We start from the raw sequence: 22,753 nt of genomic DNA, 5'->3' as shown, positions 1-22,753 counted from the left end.
ATACTGAAATCGGTGCTAATTGACAATGAAAGTGGGTTAAAAGCCGTGATCTGTCTGGGGACGTTAACCGTGGATTACTGGGCAACTGTTTCATCAGATATTTAGTCTAGATTTACCAAGCAGACTAACATTAATGATAATCTTTTAATAGTCATACAAAACCGGTAATATATATATAAAAAGGAGAATTTAAATAAAAGGAAAGAAATCAGTTTATATTTGGAAATTTATTTTAAGATTGTTCATTGAAATTTCAGCATATTATACGTGAGTTATAACTGAGCTGGTGCCTTATTTACGATTAAGAAAATGTGAGATTGTAATCTTATGGAACACATAAAATATGGAGCCAAGATTGGGAGACAGCATACAACACTGCATTCATAAAATAACACACGAAGAACATTGAAACATAAGCAAGAAGAAATTAACCACAACCAACAGATTCAGTTTTTACCCAAAGAAATTACGTTCATACCACAATCCTGTCCGTCATGTAATTACCACACACTGGTATACTAAATTCATATTAACTCTTTGTGAAGACTTCGCAAAAAGAATAGCTGAGGGCTACTTTGATGATTACACCACATGCTTCACGGGTCAACTTGGTTTACACAAAGCGTACAACTCCACAATAATTTTGATAATTAAAATAAATTAGATCGAAAAGCAATTGACAAAAGAAAAACCTTGAACTGGTTACTAACGTCTTACTATTAACCTGTTGGGCCAAACAGTTATATAAGCACGTGGTACTGGTCTCGCAAAGTACACACCACGTGGGTTGAACATAAAGAAAAGCATAAAGAAAAGTTGCTATATTAAAAAAATATTCTCAAGACGAGACGTTATAATCTCACACACATTCGGATTTAAGATTGATGAACTTAGTTAGAGTTACTGATCAACACGTGGTTCCACTTTACTCACAAAGTAGTAACAAAGCAACTACCGGAAAATAATCTGAACTTCACACGATAATTACACTGCGCTGCAATTTAAGATAACATCGGATATTTTAGACCTAAATCTGAAATAAAGGTGATTAAATTGTTCAGTTAGGCTGAACTTAAGAAATCCATTGTCCTACGGACTAAACAGACACGCGCTTAGCCGGAGATCTTACCACTTCAGACGCTCGCCACGGCCACCCTGCAACTGCTCTACTGCCGAGCGTGCTTCCTGAGGGTGGCTCACAAAGACCAACGGAAGTGGCCAGAGGGGCAGCTTCCTATACCAACATGACAACGGACGGACAGGACCATACCACGGATAGAAACCTCTTTGCTTTTAGGAAGCGTAGCTACCTGTTCCGACGTTGGTCCTACTGTTCTCTAGCAGACAGCCTTGTCTGCTACCCTCAAGCATGCAACTAGAAATACATATGCTCATTCATCCTCTCACACAAAAGGGAAGGGGGATGACAGTATCTTATCATATACAGTATATAAAAGAAAGCGGATGTAGGTTCCGTATGAGACTGTGTGACATGAATTACATATAAGAATTACATATAAACTGTGCTTTAAAGTGTAGTAGTGTGACAGTTCGTTCTTGTTTATGTGTAAAAGTAACACGTTCCACTACTCAGTCTCCTCCCAGATAGTCAGAAACGCCAAAGTACATTTAGAAGAGGAATTTATTCCATAAATGGCAACAGATTTAAGAAATTAAACATGAAAGGAATCCAACAGAGACCTTTCAACATATCTTTCAATACCGATGAAACGTTGTTATTACAACAGCAATAGTGCACTTATTTCGCTCTTCAAGTAAGTACCAATTGTGAACGATGTTGTTGTGTTGTGGTCTTCAGTCCTGAGACTGGTTTGATGCAGCTGTCCGAGCTACTCTGTCCTGTGCAAGCTTCTTCATCTCCCAGTACCTACTGCAACCTACATTCTTCTGAATCTGCTTAGTGTATTCATCTCTTGGTCTCCCTCTACGATTTTTATCCTCCACGCTGCCCTCCAACACTAAATTGGTGATCCCTTGATGCCTCAACACATGTCCTCCCAACCGATCCCTTCTTCTAGTCAAGTTGTGCCACAAACTTCTCTACTACCCAATCCTATTCAATACTTCCACATTAGTTATGTGATCTACCCATCTAATCTTCAGCATTCTTCTGTAGCACCACATTCCGAAAGCTTCTTTTCACTTCTTGTTCAAACTATTTATCGTCCATGTTTCACTTCCGTACATGGCTACACTCCATACAAATACTTTCAGAAACGACTTCCTGATACTTAAATCTATACTCTATGTTAACAAATTTCTCTTCTTGAGAAACGCTTTCCTTGCCATTGCCAGTCTACATTTTATATCCTCTCTACTTCGACCATCATCAGTTATTTTGCTCCCTAAATAGCAAAACTCCTTTACTACTTTAAGTGTCTCATTTCCTAATCTAATTCCCTCAGCATCACCCGACTTAATTCGACTACATTCCATTATCCTCGTTTTGCTTTTGTTGATGTTCATCTTATACCCTCCTTTCAAGACACTATCCATTCCGTTCAACTGCTCTTCTAAGTCCTTTGCTGTCTCTGACAGAATTACAATGTCATCGGCGAACCTCAAACTTTTTATTTCTTCTCCATGGATTTTAATACCTACTCCGAATTTTTCTTTTGTTTCCTTCACTGCTTGCTCAATATACAGATTGAATAACATGGGGGAGAGACTACAACCCTTTCTCACTCGCTTCCCAACCACTGCTTCCCTTTCATATCCCTCGACTCTTATAACTGCCATCTGGTTTTTGTACAAATTGTAAATAGCCTTTCGCTTCCTGTATTTTACCTCTGCCACTTTCAGAATTTGAAAGAGCGTATTCCAGTCAACATTGTCAAAAGCTTTCTCTAACTCTACAAATGCTAGAAACGTAGGTTTGCCTTTCCTTAATCTAGCTTCTAAGATACGTCGTAGAGTCAGTATTGCCTCACGTGTTACAACATTTCTACGGAATCCAAACTGATCTTCCCCGAGGTCGGCTTGTACTAGTTTTCCCATTCGTCTGTAAAGCCGTGACTTTTTCGCGTTAGTATTTTGCAGCCGTGACTTATTAAACTGATAGGTAGGTAATTTTCACATTTGTCAACACCTGCTTTCTTTGGGATTGGAATTATTATATTCTTCTTGAAGTCTGAGGGTATTTCGCCTGTTTGATACATCTTGCTCACCAGATGGTGGAGTTTTGTCAGGACTGGCTCTCCCAAGGCTGTCAGTAGTTCTAAAGGAATGTTGTCTACTCCCGGGGCCTTGTTTCGACTCAGGTCTTTCAGTGATCAGTCAAACTCTTCACGCAGTGTTATATCTCCCATTTCATCTTCATCTACATCATTTCCATAATATTGTCCTCAAGTACACGCCGTTGTATAGACCCTCTATATACTCCTTCCACGTTTCTGCTTTCCCTTCTTTGCTTAGGACTGCTGAGCTTTTGATATTCTTACAAGTGGTTCTCTTTTCTCTGAAGGTCTTTTTAATTTTCCTGTAGGCTGTATCTATCTTACCCCTAGTGAGATAAGTGACTACATCAGAGGTTTCCAAACTTTTGTTTGTCACGCCCCCCTTGTGCCGAAAAGAAAACCTCCTTAACCCCCCTAAAAAAATAGAGATTTTTATTAACTATCAAGAAACTGTTGAAAATTTTTTAATGATCACGTTATGTTACATGGTAGGCTGTTAATGTATCGAGTCGCAGTTATTAAGTCATCAGTCTAGTCTAGTGATTATAAGCCACTCCTAAAGTCAAGAAAGTCCTTGGTAAACAAGGAAAAATATTCGCGACCTTTGCAGATTAGTGGATGCGGGCCATTATGTTAAGTTGAGTGTAGATTATTACTTTCACTCATTATCAAAAATAGTCACTCTGTCACGGTGTTAACGTACATCACTAATTTGTACGCCTATAGCGCTCCCCATTGTCATTGCGCATAGGTTGGCATTTATGTCAACGACGACAGTTACCGAACGGCGACAAACGCCCAGTTCTCAGAACCAGACAATAAATAAAAAATAAGTTTTACGAAATAATTTTGCAGACTACACGCAACTTAAAAAAATATGAATAAAACAACTTCCTTACAGTGATTACATTCCCTTGCAGCACACCATTTCTTCACCAGTATACGATTTTAGGACTACTCTTCGCTTGCCATATCTAGGATAAACTTTCGCTGTGTCTTCATCCAGAAGAAATACTATTATTAGTTGAAATAACATACCACACGTAACATCAGAATCCATAAGGATCACACGCAGTATTTATATTTTAATCAGATTCACTGTGTTTACTTTATATTGTTTCTTCGAAATAGTTTTTTATAGTTTTATAGTATTACCTACATGTAAGGATAGTTAGGGGAAAAATAACAAGTTCTCTTATAATGTGACGTATTTATTATAAAAATATTATTTACACACACATATGGAAGAAACAAACAAATAAATCAATGTGAAGGATGAGTTTGCATATGTTTTACAAGATTTTGAATTCTAGGCTGAATAGTAGAAACTGCGCAACGTAAATCATTGGCAAAACTGAGTTTGCTTCTAAGCTTATTTTTTGTCGCCACTACCGCTGAAAATGCTCTTTCGCACAAATAAGTACCTGAAAATGGTAAATACAGTTTCAGTGCTTGTTCTGCTGTGCTGGGATACACCATGAGATATTTCACCCAAAATGAAGGCTTATCCATCTTCTCATACTTCGCTGCAGAATCATTTTTAATTTCTAAGACTTCCTCTTGTAGTCTGTCTGGCAACACATCCACATCAACATGAAATGGATCCGTCACTAACCTATAGTAAATTTTATCATCACAACTGTTAGGGAAGTATCGTTCGAATTCATCAATGAGGTGTTGGAAATGGTTCGATATTGTACTCTTAGTATCAGTATCCTTAAAATCGTTGTGTAATCGGGCTTCTTCCAGGATTCCAAACAATCTGGGAAAGCAGGAATAATTGCAGGCTAAAATTTTACGTTTCCATAGTTGCAACTTATCAGTAAACGCTTTGATGACTTCCTGATGAAAACTTATGTTTGACTCTCCACCTTTTAATTTCAAATTCAATGTGTTTAAAAATTCGAAAATATCTGACAGATAAGCCAATGCAACATGAACACCGGGCTTTCTAAATTCCACATACAATTAAGTTTGTTTGTTATTTTCCAAAAACTGCATCACTTCGTCTCGAAGTCAAAATAATCTTCCTAGCATATTTCCTTTTGAGAGCCAGCGCACTTCTGTACGAAATAAAAGTGTTTTATACTCTGCTCCCAAGTCTTCACAAAGAGCCGTAAATAACCTGGAATTTAACGCACTCTTTTTAATATGATTCACGATTTTGATGCACAATTTCAAGACATCATTGAATTCCTTTGGAAGTGTCTTAGCTCCCAATGCTTGACGGTGTATTACACAGAGGATAGCAGTAACACCAGAGTTTTTTTCTCTGACCATCTGCACGAATCCTGAGCGACATCCAAGCATTGATGGAGCGCCGTCTGTGCATACGCCTATCAGTTTCTGTCATGATAACTCATTTTTACAAAAGAATTTAGAGACGGCTACCACTATATGAACTGCTTTTGAAGTTGTCTTCAACTCTGTAGAAAACAGCAACTCTTCTTTAATTGCTTCATTTTCTATACAGCGAACGAAAGCTAGCAATTGGCAACAATTCCCAACGTCGGTACTCTCGTCTAGCTGTATTGCGAAGAACTGCGATTGTTTGACGGCCGTAACTATTGATTTTGTACGTCTTCGGCCATATCATCAATCCGACGTTTCACAGTATTGTCAGAAAACGGTATTTGTGAAAATTTTTGTTTACTTTCTGACCCAAGAAAAATATAGTCTGTCTGTAAACTCAAGAGCGAGCAGTGCTTTTGGTGGGGGAAGCGGCCTTTCCCAGAAGAACCCTGCCACTGGCCTACAGGGGCACCCAAAATCAGTTGCCCGTTACCTGCCTAGCGGTGTAGATCAGCGAGCAGTGATACACGTCGTTCTGATCGTGGGATCTTAATTGTTAATTTTGTATGCTTACTGATATACTTCGGTATCCGGAAGTGATGGATAACCGCCCTGCATTGCAAGAAAATGTGCAGAATATGGAGAAGAGGAGGTATTTATGGAGTAACGAGCGTTCGATTGTCTGTAATGTTACAACATCATGTGTTAAAGAGGCGGCACAAAAGAACTGTGGGCTAATATTACCAGTCCCAATCAGAGGGCTGCAATTTATGCAAACGTCAGCCTCGCCACAATAGGACGCATAAGGAAGAAACGCGAAAATAAACCGCGTGGTTTACTGGAACCGCCACGAAGGAAAACTGATAATTTTGGGAGGAAACTCTTCGTTATAGGCAGTTTCACAAAATCGGTCATTCTGCAAACGATGGAGGACTTTCACATAAACCAAAAAATAATGACGACATTATGGACATTGCTTACTGCTGTCAAAAAAAAAAAAAATCTGTTTTCTTTGGCAGAAAGATGTTTTACGTAAGACACAGCGTAAAATGGGATTTACCTGGAAATTTCTAGCTTTTAATAGAAACATAAAGTAAGAACAAGGCTTAAATTCTACAGATTGATTGCACCATACGGGGTTCGTTTTGCGAATAGCAGTAGAGGGTACATACATTCACATGAACAGGCATTCGGTTCTGTATTTGTAGCAGAATCCTGACTTCCGTTCCTACGTTAATATTACTTACTCTATAATGTTGTGTTTCGGAAGAAGCTATCGTCTTTTGGATTCATTATGGTCTTAACGGATTTGTCTAAAAATAAACGCTGCCAGGACGTATCTGTACACGGCATCGACAAAGATTTAAAACGCGCGCCGCGGCAGGACCGATACTAAGTTGTGAAACAGCCTGTAGAAGCGCCTCGTGACGTAGCTGGGTAGGCAGATTGGAGACTCGCTCGCTCGCTCTTCAGTTTACCGACAGACTATATCAGCAGCTTTCAACAAACAGGATTTGACTAGTGTCTCTCCGATAATATGACTTTTCTTGGTTCTTGAAATAAGTTGCGATAACTCATACGAGGCTTCAAGTACCTTTTGTGATGTCTGAGCGAAGGATCCAGCAGTGTCCAACTTCATCCGTTTCAAATTATCACATTTTGCAGCAAACAATTCCTTCGGCTTCTCTTTCAATGCACCATGTTTTGCCCAAAAATGGCGTTCCAGACGAGAAGGTCTCATGGAATCATTGCTCAATACCTCATAGCAAATAACACTTTGCGGATGGTCAACACCAATTTTTTGTATAGAAGAAAACCCTATTTGATATAATCATCATTATATTTACGTTTTTTCACGACACTCATGGTGAAGTAAAAGAAAACAAGAAGTTAACAGTAAAATTTCGCAGTAACACTGATTTTACTGAGGCACAACTGTGAAAGATTCATCGAGATTTCAGCAAAATCCAATACATCAGATGTGTCAACAACTGCAATAAATAAACTGAAATAAAGGAAGCTACTGTCATCTGTCGGCACCTCAGATGACTGCCTGTGAGGAGTGGGGCGAAGAACGGGGAAGCCCAGCCGCAGCGCAGGTAGTCAGTGCACTGTCTGCCCGCGGCCTGGTGGCCGAGCAGGGCTCTTGCTGGGAGAAACAGGCTTTTCCCGGATTAGGGCGGGAACAGCCCACAGACACCCTAAGAATTTGCTACCTGTTCTGCGGTGCTGTTCTGAGCAGTGCAGCCTGGGGTTTTATGCGAAAATCGTTTTCGTGCCCCTATCTTTCGTGACTTATAAACGAAACGTTTTAAGTTTTGAAATAACATCAATGAATTGGTTGTCAAATTTCACAGTAATTAAGTAAGGTCATACCCCTAACTCCACCCGCACCCCTCTTGCGACATTATCACGCCCCCCCCCCCCAGGGGGGCGTGCCCACCAGTTTGGGAATCTCTGCTCTACATCCTTACATTTGTCCTCTAGCCATCCGTGCTTAGCCATTTTGCACTTCCTGTCGATCTCATTTTTGAGACGTTTGTATTCCTTTTTGCCTGCTTCATTTACTGCATTTTTATATTTTCTCCTTTCATCAATTAAATTCAATATATCTTCTGTTACCCAAGGATTTCTACCAGCCCTCGTCTTTTTACCTACTTGATCCTCTGCTGCCTTCACTACTTCATACCTCAAAGCTACCCATTCTTCTTCTACTGTATTTCTTTCCCCCATTCCTGTCAGTTGTTCCCTTATGCTCTCCCTGAAACTCTGTACAACCTCTGGTTGAACTATAACAACTCTAAAACCGTGATTCCACGGAACCTTATTACTTGTGTGTTTTGCGGCGCCACGCCCCCGTATTGGATGATATTGTTTAAGGATACAGGGTACTTTTCCGGCTCAATATTATGTAAAAATCAACATCTATTTCTTTCAGGCACTGTTCGTAATGTATATGTTTTACAGATTTTTTTGTTGATATCAGGTAATGCAGCACACTTTCTAAACAAATTAGAAGTATTTTGAATATTTTTGAACCAGCTTAGGGTTATTAAAAGAATTACAAAGAAATTGATGCAATTTCTTTTTCCAAAATGCTTTCTCAAATTGAGGTACTATTTAATCCAATGCTATACATTTGAAGGAGACCAAATTTTTACCAGAGATGCATGACACGATGGCTGAGGTACTAAACTATTGAATTCCACCTATTATGTATATTACAAGGATAAAAAATATCACTTAAATTTTAGTTTCTATAATTTTTCCTGATAAAAATGTTATTTTTTCTATATTTTAGTTGATTCTACAATAAAGCTCAGGACTATTGAAAGTTACACAAAAAATTAGAACAATCTTTTATAAATTTTAGGAAATATATGTACCTGAATTCTGAAAAATACAACTTGTGGGAAACTGCAAATGAGAATATGAGTCCAACTATGGTGTATCTCAGATCATTCCTGAAGCATAGTCCTCATCCTGCAGCATTTCTTCATCTTCAAGCTTCCTCTTGGCATTTCTTTTAGCACTTCTTGCTTCTTTGGTAACTTGAAGAGCGAATTTTTCAGCTTGATGCACCTGTTGTCTGTCACATGCAAGCAATTGATCTTCCATATTAGAGTCACATTTTATGCCTTAATTTCTCAGTTCTTTCAACCTTCCTATCACTCCATAACTGAAACATATCAGTGCATCTAGTACACCTAATTTTAATGTGTTTAGTGCTGCAAAAAGGTTCCTGTGTAATCTTTCCCATATGCAATTGTTGAAACTTTAATTTGTATTCTGAGTGCCCCCATGAAGACATTTACTAAGTAAAACAAGGGCACTCAGATCTCTAAAAATTGGTTTTATTTCATTCATAACGGGCTCAGGAAGGGAATGCTTGTGATGGTATATTTGACAACTTTCTTTTGCATTTTGGTAACCACACCAAGAATCTGCTCCTTTAGGGCAAAGTCCGTGAACAGAGTGGTCATCTATGGACAATTTACGAAAGTTTAGGTGGCCCATACAGCTTTTGTCATTACTGTAACATCATTCAGAAGTGCAGTTCGTCTAATGGCCAGTCCAAAGCAACTATGAAGAAGGTCCATTTCAATTTCTGTCAATCTGCCTCTGCCAGATAGAGATTGTCCAACAAATTTCCTTTACAGAATGAGATTTTCACTCTGCAGCGGAGTGTGCGCTGATATGAAACTTCCTGGCAGATTAAAACTGTGTGCCCGACCGAGACTCGAACTCGGGACCTTTTGCCTTTCGCGGGCAAGTGCTCTACCAACTAAGCTACCGAAGCACGACTCACGCCCGGTACTCACAGCTTTACTTCTGCCAGTACCTCGTCTCCTACCTTCCAAACTTTACAGAAGCTCTCCTGCAAACCTTGCAGAACTAGCACTCCTGAAAGAAAGGACATTGCGGAGACATGGCTTAGCCACAGCCTGGGGGATGTTTCCAGAATGAGATTTTCACTCTGCAGCGGAGTGTGCGCTGATATGAAACTTCCTGGCAGATTAAAACTGTGTGCCCGACCGAGACTCGAACTCGGGACCTTTTGCCTTTCGCGGGCAAGTGCTCTACCAAGTGAGCTACCGAAGCACGACTCACGCCCGGTACTCACAGCTTTACTTCTGCCAGTACCTCGTCTCCTACCTTCCAAACTTTACAGAAGCTCTCCTGCAAACCTTGCAGAACTAGCACTCCTGAAAGAAAGGATATTGCGGAGACATGGCTTAGCCACAGCCTGGGGGATGTTTCCAGAATGAGATTTTCACTCTGCAGCGGAGTGTGCGCTGATATGAAACTTCCTGGCAGATTAAAACTGTGTGCCCGACCGAGACTCGAACTCGGGACCTTTTGCCTTTCGCGGGCAAGTGCTCTACCAAGTGAGCTACCGAAGCACGACTCACGCCCGGTACTCACAGCTTTACTTCTGCCAGTACCTCGTCTCCTACCTTCCAAACTTTACAGAAGCTCTCCTGCAAACCTTGCAGAACTAGCACTCCTGAAAGAAAGGATATTGCGGAGACATGGCTTAGCCACAGCCTGGGGGATGTTTCCAGAATGAGATTTTCACTCTGCAGCGGAGTGTGCGCTGATATGAAACTTCCTGGCAGATTAAAACTGTGTGCCCGACCGAGACTCGAACTCGGGACCTTTTGCCTTTCGCGGGCAAGTGCTCTACCAAGTGAGCTACCGAAGCACGACTCACGCCCGGTACTCACAGCTTTACTTCTGCCAGTACCTCGTCTCCTACCTTCCAAACTTTACAGAAGCTCTCCTGCAAACCTTGCAGAACTAGCACTCCTGAAAGAAAGGATATTGCGGAGACATGGCTTAGCCACAGCCTGGGGGATGTTTCCAGAATGAGATTTTCACTCTGCAGCGGAGTGTGCGCTGATATGAAACTTCCTGGCAGATTAAAACTGTGTGCCCGACCGAGACTCGAACTCGGGACCTTTTGCCTTTCGCGGGCAAGTGCTCTACCAACTGAGCTACCGAAGCACGACTCACGCCCGGTACTCACAGCTTTACTTCTGCCAGTACCTCGTCTCCTACCTTCCAAACTTTACAGAAGCTCTCCTGCAAACCTTGCAGAACTAGCACTCCTGAAAGAAAGGATATTGCGGAGACATGGCTTAGCCACAGCCTGGGGGATGTTTCCAGAATGAGATTTTCACTCTGCAGCGGAGTGTGCGCTGATATGAAACTTCCTGGCAGAAGTAAAGCTGTGAGTACCGGGCGTGAGTCGTGCTTCGGTAGCTCAGTTGGTAGAGCACTTGCCCGCGAAAGGCAAAAGGTCCCGAGTTCGAGTCTCGGTCGGGCACACAGTTTTAATCTGCCAGGAAGTTTCAAATTTCCTTTAATTTCTCTTCGTAGCTTCCTCAATCTAGCACCCATACTCTTTTGCACACGTCCACGACACTGCAGTTTTCTTACCAAGGTATCACCATAAGCTTTGAACTCATTAATTTTATTGAAAGCTTTAGAGTCCCCATCGCCTACATACTTCGTATATCTTACGTTATAAATGGGCACAGACCTCTGAAATATTTTTAGAGCTCCATCACACTGCATAGCTCCACTGCAACCATCATAATTCTTTGAGCACTGACGTTCAATATAGCCTTCAGTGTTACCACGGCAGGTGTGGCAGTACTTAGATAACCACTCAACATCAACAACTTTTCCATTCTCCATAGAAGTAGCACTTATAACACCATTCAAGGAACGATGTCTTCAACGTTGCTATGTCCCATCAATTGCAACAGTAATGTCCTTGTTCCACATGTATTTACAATTTCTTCTACTGCACGTTTCATAGATCTTTAGACACAACTGTCAAGGCACATAAAAGTATTTTTAGGTACTTGCTGAACCTACTGGGAGGAGGAGGAGGAGGAAGGTCCATCAAACCACAAAACGTTTGAGCAGCCTTTTTTCCTTTTCCTATTGCACACATTGCATACACTAACTTCAAATTCACATTATAGATAGGTAGATAGTGTCGGAAGTTCCATGCGGCTTTTCGCGGATGATGCTTTAGTATACAGAGAAGTTGCAGCATTAGAAAATTGTAGCGAAATGCAGGAAGATCTGCAGCGGATAGGCACTTGGTGCAGGGAGTGGCAACTGACCCTTAACATAGACAAATGTAATGTATTGCGAATACATAGAAAGAAGGATACTTTATTGTATGATTGTATGATAGCGGAACAAACACTGGTAGCAGTTACTTCCGTAAAATGTCTGGGAGTATCCGTGCGGAACGATTTGAAGTGGAATGATCATATAAAATGAATTGTTGGTAAGGCGGGTACCAGGTTGAGATTCATTGGGAGAGTCCTTAGAAAATGTAGTCCATCAACATAGGAGGTGGCTTACAAAACACTCGTTGGACCTATACTTGAGTGTTGCTCATCAGTGTGGGATCCGTACCAGATCGGGTTGACAGAGGAGATAGAGAAGATCCAAAGAAGAGCGGCGCGTTTCGTCACAGGGTTATTTGATAACCGTGATAGCGTTACGGAGATGTTTAACAAAGTGGCAGACACTGCAAGAGAGGCGCTCTGCATCGCGGTGTAGCTTGCTGTCCAGGTTTCGAGAGGGTGCGTTTCTGGATGAGGTATCGAATATATTGATTCCCCCTACTTATACCTCCCGAGGAGATCACGAACGTAAAATTAGAGAGATTCAAGCGCGCACGGAGGGTTTCCGGCAGTCGTTCTTCCCGAGAACCATACGCGACTGGAACAGAAAAGGGAGATAATGACATTGGCACGTAAAGTGCCCTCCGCCACACACCGTTGGGTGGCTTGCGGAGTATAAATGTTGATGTAGATTATATGAATTATGCAGAATGTTCGAGGTCATTTTGGAGGTAGATTTATTGCAGGATCTGCACAGAACAACTAATTTTGACGCTAAACCCTTCCTGCTACTTTGTTGTTCAGTTATTTCCAGACAGCCTACACCATCACATTGTTTACATTTCTCCACTTCCATTATCAAAGAAGATAAGATGCCCACATCAACAACAACAACAAATCCACTACAAACAGCGTCATTGTTAACACAAAATTTTGAATCACCAGGACGCATGCCATGTGGGAGTTTCTTCCCTGAAGAACTGATACATAGGTTACTTTCAACAGTGTGGCTTTCTTTGCTTGTGAACTGGTTACCACGGTATTTCCTTTTATTGAATTTCTTGATGCGTGACATAGTTCGTATTTATTTCACGCTAAAGGCTATGTACTTCCAGAAATATATGTAGCACTTGGGCAACAAACATTCAGTAACACATGAACAAACTGATTCAGCGAAACAAAAGTAAATACTCACAAAGATAATCATTTACAGACACTAGAAACCTGCACTGTTACCAACATATACAATGTATCATACGTATAATCGCTGGAAACAGAAAGTTCACAGTTGTTTTCGAAATACTACTAGTTTCTGTAACAGAAATAAATGGGGCGTGGCAGCATACATAACTGTAACTTTAAAATTTGGTACATATAGGTCATTTTTTTCATTTGAAACCCTATAATGTATATATCAATGTAATCAGGAAAGACTATAGAATTTAATAAAATAAAAAAATCGATTTTTCCACCATTTATAAGTACCCTGTATCCTTAAACAGAAAACATCAGTAGACGTTATACGTAACACCTAGTTAACGTAAACTTTCAGTAAGGTACGTGTAGTAATTCAGATTTCTTTGGCAGAGAGGGCACTACAACGAATTGGAATTACTTCAATGAATTAGTTAAATTAACTTCCTGCAAACTAGGAAGTAGAGAGAGGCAAAAATTCAGTCAATTGCGTAACATCAGTTTCATAACAGTTCTGTCATCTCAAAAGTTGACATTTGGATATTTTCTCAGCTTCTGCCTTTCAATATCGACAACTGATTCACTTCAAGCTGTGATAATTGTAGTTATTTCAGCAAAACTCAGTCACGAAGAAAAATTTAATCTTCTTCTAATAAAATCAAATTCAAAAGTAAATAACTTTCTTCTACATAAATGTTCACTTCAGCTTTCTTGACAGAGATTTAAACCACTTCCACGGAGGTAAAAAAAGAAGGCAGATGGCCCTATAGACTTCCACTGTACGTTGTTTTAAATACTTCGAAACGTTAGCAGACTACTTGTTCATTATATCTGTTGTGTGCAGGCAACAGCTATTTAAATATTAAATTTAAAGCGCTTGCGTGAGTAACATAGTATCAAGAAGGCTATTTCGAACATTTTTCAGTCGTTGAATGCGTATTTGCTCTAGTAATACGACACATATGGCCGCATTAATGTAACTGATTTTTTGCTGATATACTTGAAATAACCAAGAAGAGAAGGAAGTGATGTGAAAAGAATGGTTTCGTAATTCATTTAATTCTACTTTTGCTGTATTTGTATCGATAACAAATGAAGCTGGAACTCCGAAACCAATGTTTATTTGCTTACCGTTATTTACATTTTCAACTTTCAACTTGTATGCACAACATTTTTAATGTTCAAGATTGCAAAACACCTACTTGTTCTTTTCTATCCCACAAACGTGTACACTGAGGAAAGAAGAAAGGCAAGCTACCGTGTCTTGTTCATGTCAACAAAGTGAACGATTACTGAATCATCAAAAAAAGAAAACTGCACTGAGATGTACCTCGATGCAGGATAGAGTTTTATTAGATTGTCAGTGCATTAGTTTCATTGTAGTTTACGCATCTTCTCACCTTAAAATCTTACCTATGATGTCTCATTCAGTGTATGATTAATAATAGGTATTTATAGGGTAAAAAGCTGTATATTTTTTAAATATGTTCCAGCACTGAATAATACTGAAAATATGACTAAGGAAATTGTTTCAGACGGTTAGACCCCGTAATATGGATGTTTTACTTTAACGTGTATTTACGTCGTTTTTTAGTGATGATAGCCTAACCGGTGTAACATATAGGCCTACCTTTGCAACAATACGTCTACTTGTATAATTTGCTTCATTTTACATATAAATTTCACTTTTAAGGTTTTCAAAGCATGTGAGTCTATACCATGCTTTGTCATATACCAATAGTTAGTTGATGTTCCACATATCACGCTGTGGAACGAATCATTTTATATTAGCAACAGCTTTTCTTAAATATGCCTACAAGCTGAACATTTACTGGTTTTTTTGTTTTTAATTAGGTAGTCCGATGTTAGTCAGTAATTCCTAAAAAAATGGTTCAAATGACTCTGAGCACTATGGGACTTAACATCTGAGGTCATCAGTCCCCTAGAACTTAGAACTACTTAAACCTAACTAACCTAAGGACATCACACACATCCATGCCCGAGTCAGGATTCGAACCTGCGACCGTAGCGGTCACGCGGGTCCAGACTGAAGCGCCTAGAACCGCTCGGCCACATCGGCCGGCTAGTAATTCCTACCCATCACCATTTATGTAACACATAACCTTCTGTAGAACAGGAGTTGTCAAAGTGAAACATTTACAGTTTAACGATCGAAGCAGAAGAAATGAATTAAAATTTGTGCTGCGGCCGGGACTCAAACCCGGGTCTTCTTGCTTGATAGGCAGAAATGCTAACCATTACACTACCACAGCAAGATCGTCAACATTTCTGCCTAGCAAGCAAGAAGACCCGGGTTCGAGTCCCGGCCGCAGCACAAATTTTAATTAATTTCGTCTGCTTCGATCATTATCGTAGATAATAAAAAGAGACTTAAATGCCTCGCAAAAAAAAAAGGTTCAAATGGCTCTGAGCACTATGGGACTCAACTGCTATGGTCATCAGTCCCCTAGAACTTAGAACTACTTAAACCTAACTAACCTAAGGACATCACACACACCCATGCCCGAGGCAGGATTCGAACCTGCGACCGTAGCAGCAGCGCGGCTCCGGACTGGAGCGTCTAGAACCGCACGGCCACCGCGGCCGGCCTAAATGCCTCACAAGGACGACCCATTACGTCATATGCAGGGGTGCTTGCCACTATCGGAGAGCCCTGGCAGTAGTGACAGTATATAAGGGAAAAATGAATTGAAGTTTGTGTCGGGGAGGGCACTCAGCTTAGATAGTTCGTGCAGCAAAATTGACCGTCGTGCTGCGATAGTGTAAAGGTTAGCATTTCTGTCTAGCATTTAAGAAGACTCGGGTTCGTGTCACGGCCGTAGCACGGGTTTTAATTCATTTCGTGTGCATCGATCGTTATCGTAGATAATGAAAAGAGACTTAAATGTCTCAGGTAAACATTTAATTATGAGGTTTACAGTTTAGTTTCAAACTTTATTTTGTTTTATTTCAGGCATTTTATATCACTTGATAAGTGATCAAAACTTTTGGTTGCAGCATTGCGAATTCCCATTTGTTTTACAGACAACCTTATTGAGGTGTAACGAATGTTATTTTTTTCTTTTGCTATTGTAATTATCTCCATCAATATTCCTGTGCAGTGGATTATTTACAACAAACTTCAAGAGGCAGTAACTTTACTGTGAAGCGGACAGACTGCTATTCACACACCGAGCAGCAGGTAGGCACAACGGAAAGTGTGTTCACATACGTTTTCGGCCAAGGTCTTCTTCATAAACGAAGCAAAGCACGCACACACACACACACACACAAGACAGGGGTCTCTGGCTGCTATAGCTAGAATTTTTATTTAAAGAGAGAGGAGATGTGAACAACGTATAATTATCGGCACGAGGAATTTAAGGCATGAGATGCTGCACCAACAGTCAGTGCTGTGCGTTGTGGGGTCGGATGCTGGTGCGTTTGCGGTTTGGAAGGCAATGAAAGACAGGAACGAATAAACGTAAACAACGCAATCATAATTCACATATACGAAAGAAAATATTGCTTGAGCGGTTCCTCATATGAATGAAATGTGATTCTTTTAAACTTTAGATTACGATCAGGACGATTAGTACACTCGTAAACGACGCAAGCCGGCATTTTTGATAAAAATGACTACATCTCAACACAATGAAAGCTCCAGATCCTATTTAGGATACGACCATAAAAGCCGATAGGTATCCCTAACGGTGCAAACTGAGCCGGTCGCACCAGAGTGACTTAGCGGGGAAGTACCACCGTGATGAACCATGGAAAATTTTTCTCTTTGACAACTTCTGCTATTCCACGGAAAGCTATCTATTACTGTAATGTGTAAACTGTGATCGGTAGGAATTACTGACTGATATCGGTCAGTCTTTAATTAAACAACTAAAAGCTAATAAATGATCAGCATACAGGCTTATTTCAAAAACTTGTTGCTATTATAAAAAGACTCGTTCCACATCATTACAATTTGTCGTGAAAACGATACATGGAACTTGAAAAACATGAAACTAACTAACTAATCAACTATTGGTGTATGACAAAGCATGCTATAGACTCACGTACATTCAAAACCTCAAAATGAAATTAAAATGTAAAATGTAAAATGTAAAACGAAGCAGACTTCTGTTTGTGAACCTAATGTTTTAGGCTACATAATATGGTGGACATCGGCTTCAAGTTTTTGACCTAATGACAGCCTCCTTCTTTAGTTACCTCCATCACGAACACTCCCCGCTTTCAACGATGTGTTTTATATGGACGCAGTCTTTCCAATAACACGGATGTTGATCGTAAGCGGTCAAGAGAAGAACAAGAACTGAACCATCTACCATTACAGTACATTTTCCTGCACAACATTGATGGTCCATTGTTTTCTTTGTTACATAAAATTAAGCACATTTATTTTATTTCAATCAGAGGGTGATAAGATACGTCGACAGGATCTTTAACTGCGCGATGGCCTTCGCCTGGTGGAAAAAAGCTGTCAGTATGATGACTAGCGGGTGCGCCGAAGATGCTGTCGTCATCGTGTTTCAGCGCTTTCCCACAATGTGAAATAGATACAAAACAAGCCATTTCAATAAGCATTTCCAATTCTACGAACATACAAATAAGTGAGAATGATCTTACTAAAAATTTAGCACTGTGCTCGTAGTATGCATACAACATATTATTACAGGGGTTATTCGGGAAGCAAGGAACGATCGGTCGCGAAATGGAAACCACAGTGAAAATTCGATAAAGTTTTGCTCAGGTATGTTGGGCAGTGTCTCCAGTATGCCCGTCGATCACGTTGCGTCGTTCTTTTTAGTTCCGAGCACACAGGGAGCACATAAAGACACCTAGAACAATAGTGTCTCCCGACAAGTACGAAGGCCTGGTGAGAAATTTCGCCTGAAGCTATGCAGCCAAAATTACCTAACTGTCGTGCGTTTTATTCTTCATGACAACTCTCAGCCGCATTCTGCAGGGACAATGAAGATGCTGCTGCATCGTTTTAGATTGGAAATGTTTGATTACCCACAATACAGCCCGTAATTGTCTCCCTCTGAGTTTCATCTCTGCTCACATGAACCGCTGGGTATGAAGACACCATTTTGGCACAGACAACGAGCTGTAGGCCAGCATAGAGAATTGGCGGAAAGCACTGGCGGCTGTCTTCTATAACGAGGGTATTAGAAAGTTGGTACAACGCTACGACAAACCTCTAAGTGCGATCGGCGACTATGGAGATAAGTAGCTGGAATGAAACTTCCTGGCAAATTAAAACTGTGTGCCGGACCGAGACTCGAACTCGGGACCTTTGCCTTTCGCGGACATGTGCTCTACCATCTGAGCTACCCAAGCTCCTCACAGCTTTACTTCTGCCAGTACCTCGTATCCTACCTTCCAAACTTTACAGAAGCTCTCCTGCGAACCTTGCAGAACTAGCACTCCTGAAAGAAAGGATATTGCGGAGACATGGCTTAGCCACAGCCTGGGGGATGTTTCCAGAATAAGATTTTCACTCTGCAGCGGAGTGTGCGCTGATATGAGACTTCCTAGCAGATTAAAACTGTGTGCCGGACCAAGACTCGAACTCGGGACCTTTGCCTTTCGCGGGCAAGTGCTGGAAGTTGTAGCTAACTGTTGGAAACGACAGTTTTGATTTTCACTGTTGTTTCCATTTCGCGGCCTATCGTTCCTTACTTTCCGAATAGCCCTCATATATTCAAACTGAGTGGTAGGAGACATCGTAAAACTGTTTTGATATCTGGTTACACTACACTACAGTGTCAGTTACTAGCACATATAGTAGATGAGTGTCATGACACAAAAACTAAATGTGACTTTGTGGTGTCACCGCCAGACACCACACTTGCTAGGTGGTAGCTTTAAATCGGCCGCGGTCCATTAGTACAAGTCGGACCCGCGTGACGCCACTGTCAGTAATTGCAGACCGAGCGCCACCACACGGCAGGTCTAGAGAGACGTACTAGCACTCGCCCAGTTGTACGGACGAATTTGCTAGCGACTACACTGACGAAGCCTTTCTCTCATTTGCCGAGAGCTAGTTAGAATTGCCTTCAGCTAAGTCCATGGCTACGACCTAGCAAGGCGCCATTAACCATTTCTAGAGAGAGTCTCACTTGTATCATCTAGAATGCTGTATACAAATGATGGATTAAAGTTAAGTATTCCAGCAGCTACGTACTTTTCTTTATAGCATTCATTACGTATCCTGTTTCAGACCTCACGCCCATCTGCGTGAGCTTAACGCGTGCCTTTCGGCTACTTCCGAGTGGCGTGGCTGTCTTGTTACGCCACAACAGTTGTAACGCCAGCCGGCGTGTGTAAACGAGTGCCTTTCGGTTACCCGTCTCTGTGGACTGGCTGTCTTTTCAGTCCAAAACAGACTTCATGGTGAAGTCTTCTCGGGTTGTCAGCAGACTCAAGGCGTCGTTCTGCAGCGACGTTTCAACAAGTTTCTTACTTGTCATCTTCAGGTGAAGTGTATATTGTCAGCAATAAGTAACACGGTGAACACTATTCCCCCCGTACCGTTCCTCACCATTGCAGCAGATGTCGCTCAACCTTGTGCAGTTCTCCCCCTCACCAAGTTTAAAAAGAGTCAACAAGCCATAGTGGTACATCCAATTTTCTCAAAATGTCAAGTGGTACGCAGTGACATAGCGCCTGGGATTACCTGCACTAAATAATTTCACATTTTCACACTAAAAATTAATGAAAACAGCAGCGTTTCTGCCACTGGTGGTGACAAACGGACGTGGCGTGGACCACGAAGCGCCTCATCTCCACCTCGCCACTTCCGCGTGGGTTGCTTTATTTTTTAACGGCCCCACGTCCGCGACAGACGTTCGCGCCACTCCACCTCTGGCTGAGTGGAGCCCAAGTTAATAGTAGTGATACAACAGCGTCGCTTTGGAGACACCAGGAACACAGGGCAGCGTGTGAATCGGGGCAGCAGCAGAGTGCAAGAGGTGGCGCTAGCTGCCGTCGGTGATGTCAGAGAGAGAGAGTGGGAGGGAGGGAGAGAGAGCAAGAGATAACGCCGCCCCTGCCGAGCGCAGCAGCTAGCTCCACCTCCTCGGCTCTTCTGACATCTTAGCCGCAGCAGCGACAAATGCAATGCAGTGCGTGCTCTGTGGATGAGGCCTGAAGTGAAACTAACTACTAAAACCTTTTCAATAAAATAACATACACGGCAACAGTCACTTGTTACTGATATTTTGTTAGCAAGCCGCGTTTCGGCAGCATGCTGCCATCATCAGATGCATCTACAGTTACTTTTACGTTGTAATTAATATGAAATGAGGCTAGTTTCCTTTGTGCCAGAGGTTGTTGTTGAGGTCTTCAGTCCAAAGACAGGTTCCGTGCAGCTCTTCATGCTGTTCTGTCCTGTGCAAGAGTCTTCATCTCTTCATCACCAACTTACACAATTCTGAATCTGCTTGCTGTAATCATCTCGTGATTACCCTCTACAGATGTTAAGTCCCATAGTGCTCAGAGCGATTTGAACAATTTTTTTCTCTCTCTACGATTTTTACCACCACACTTCCCTCCAGTAGCCGGCCGTTGTGGCCGAGCGGTCCTAGGCGCTTCAGTCCGGAACCGCGCTGCTGCTACGGTCGCAGGTTCGAATCCTGCCTCGGGCATGGATGTGTGTGATGTCCTTAGGTTAGTTAGGTCTAGAGGACTGATGATCTCAGATGTTAAGTCCCACAGTGCTTAGAGCCATTTGAACCATTTGAACTTCCCTTCAGTACTAAATTTGTTATCCCTTGATGCTTCAGAATGCGTCCTACCAACTGTTCCCTTCATCTAGTCAGGTTGTACCACAAATTTATCTTTTCCCCAATTCTATTCAGTATCTCCTCATTACTTACATGATCTACACATCCAACCTCCAACATTATTCCGTAGCTCAACGTCTCAAACACTTCTATTCTCTTCTTGTCCAAACTGTTTATCGTCCACGTTTCATTTCCATACATGGCTACACTCCAAACAAATACTTTCAGGAACGACCTCCTGACACTTAAATCTATACTCGACGTTAACAAATTTCTCTGCTTCAGAAACGCTTTTCTTGCAATTGCCAGAGTGCATTTCATATCATCGCTACTTCGACCATCATTATTTTGCTTCCCGAATAGCAAACCTTATCTCCTTTAAGTGTCTCATTTCCTACTCTAATTCCCTCAGCATAACCTGATTTGAATCGATTACATTCCATTATCATCGGTTTGCTTTTGTTGATGTTCATCTTATATCCTCCTTTCAGGACACTGTCTATTCCACTCAACTGCTCCTCCAAGTCCTTTGCTGTCTCTGACAGAATTACAATGTCATCGGCAAACCTTAAAGTTTTTAGAATGAGATTTTCACTCTGCAGCGGAGTGTGCGCTGATATGAAACTTTCTGGCAAATTAAGACTGTGTGCTGGACTGAGACTCGAACTCAGCGTACACTCCACTGCAGAGTGAAAATCTAATTCTGGAAACATCCCCCAAGCTGTGGTAAAGCCATGTCTCCGCAATATCCTTTCTTTGAGGACTGCTAGTTCTGCAAGGTTCGCAGGAGAGCTTCTGTAAAGTTTGGAAGGTAGGAGACGAGGTACTGGCAGAAGTAAAGCTGTGAGGACGGGGCGTGAGTTGTGCTTGGGTAGCTCAGATGGTAGAGCACTTGCCCGCGAAAGGCAAAGGTCCCGAGTTCGAGTCTCGATCCGGCACACAGTTTTAATCTGCCAGGAAGTTTCTTAAAGTTTTTATTTCTATTCCTTAGACTTGAATTCCTACTCGAAATTTTTCTTTTGTTTCCTTTACTGCTTGCTCAATATACAGATTGGAAAACATCAGGGATAGGCTACAACCCTGCCTCACTCTATTTGCGGCGGCGGGGTTCCTTCCGTCCTTTTACCTGCACCTACCTGTGAACTCGTTGCAGCAGGTCGCCTGTAGGATAGCCGAGCAGAAACCTACCGTACTGCAACTCGCACCAGGCTGCGTACGACGTAACTGATCTAAGAATCGGGAAAAGTTCTTAATTTTGGGTGGAAGGTGGAAATGCTGCCAAAACTTCGGTATATTCTGAAGTCGCGAATTACACGTTCACCGCCAAGCCTGTGCAAATCGTAACACAGTCATGCACGAACCCTTTCATCCCCGTTAGCAAGTTTATTGTTATTTCCCGAAATCTGAACAGCTACTAAGCACGGAGTTCTTAGTCACCGACCTGCTCAATACGCAACGCGGAATTACTGTATATTTTGATTTCGATTTTTGGTACACTCCTTTAAAACGACTTTTTTGTCGAAGAAATTGACTTTCTATTTCGGAGTGCCCCCATTTTGTTACAAATATTTTTAAAAGCTATCTCTTCGTACTATGTTAGACATAACCTGTT

At 41.5% G+C, this 22,753-nt stretch overlaps 1 non-coding gene across 1 annotated transcript; it reads right to left on the bottom strand.

Annotated features, from left to right (window-relative positions):
* Positions 1 to 15,536: 15,536 nt before the first annotated feature.
* On the bottom strand, positions 15,537 to 15,609 carry Trnad-auc (transfer RNA aspartic acid (anticodon AUC)). Its single transcript has one exon. It is a non-coding gene; the product is annotated as a tRNA-Asp (tRNA).
* Positions 15,610 to 22,753: the final 7,144 nt, after the last annotated feature.

This window comes from Schistocerca cancellata, chromosome 10, assembly GCF_023864275.1.
Source record: "Schistocerca cancellata isolate TAMUIC-IGC-003103 chromosome 10, iqSchCanc2.1, whole genome shotgun sequence".
NCBI lineage: Eukaryota > Metazoa > Arthropoda > Insecta > Orthoptera > Acrididae > Schistocerca > Schistocerca cancellata.
The sequence above is the reverse complement of the archived record's forward strand: the minus strand, read 5'-3'. Positions and strand labels throughout refer to the sequence as shown.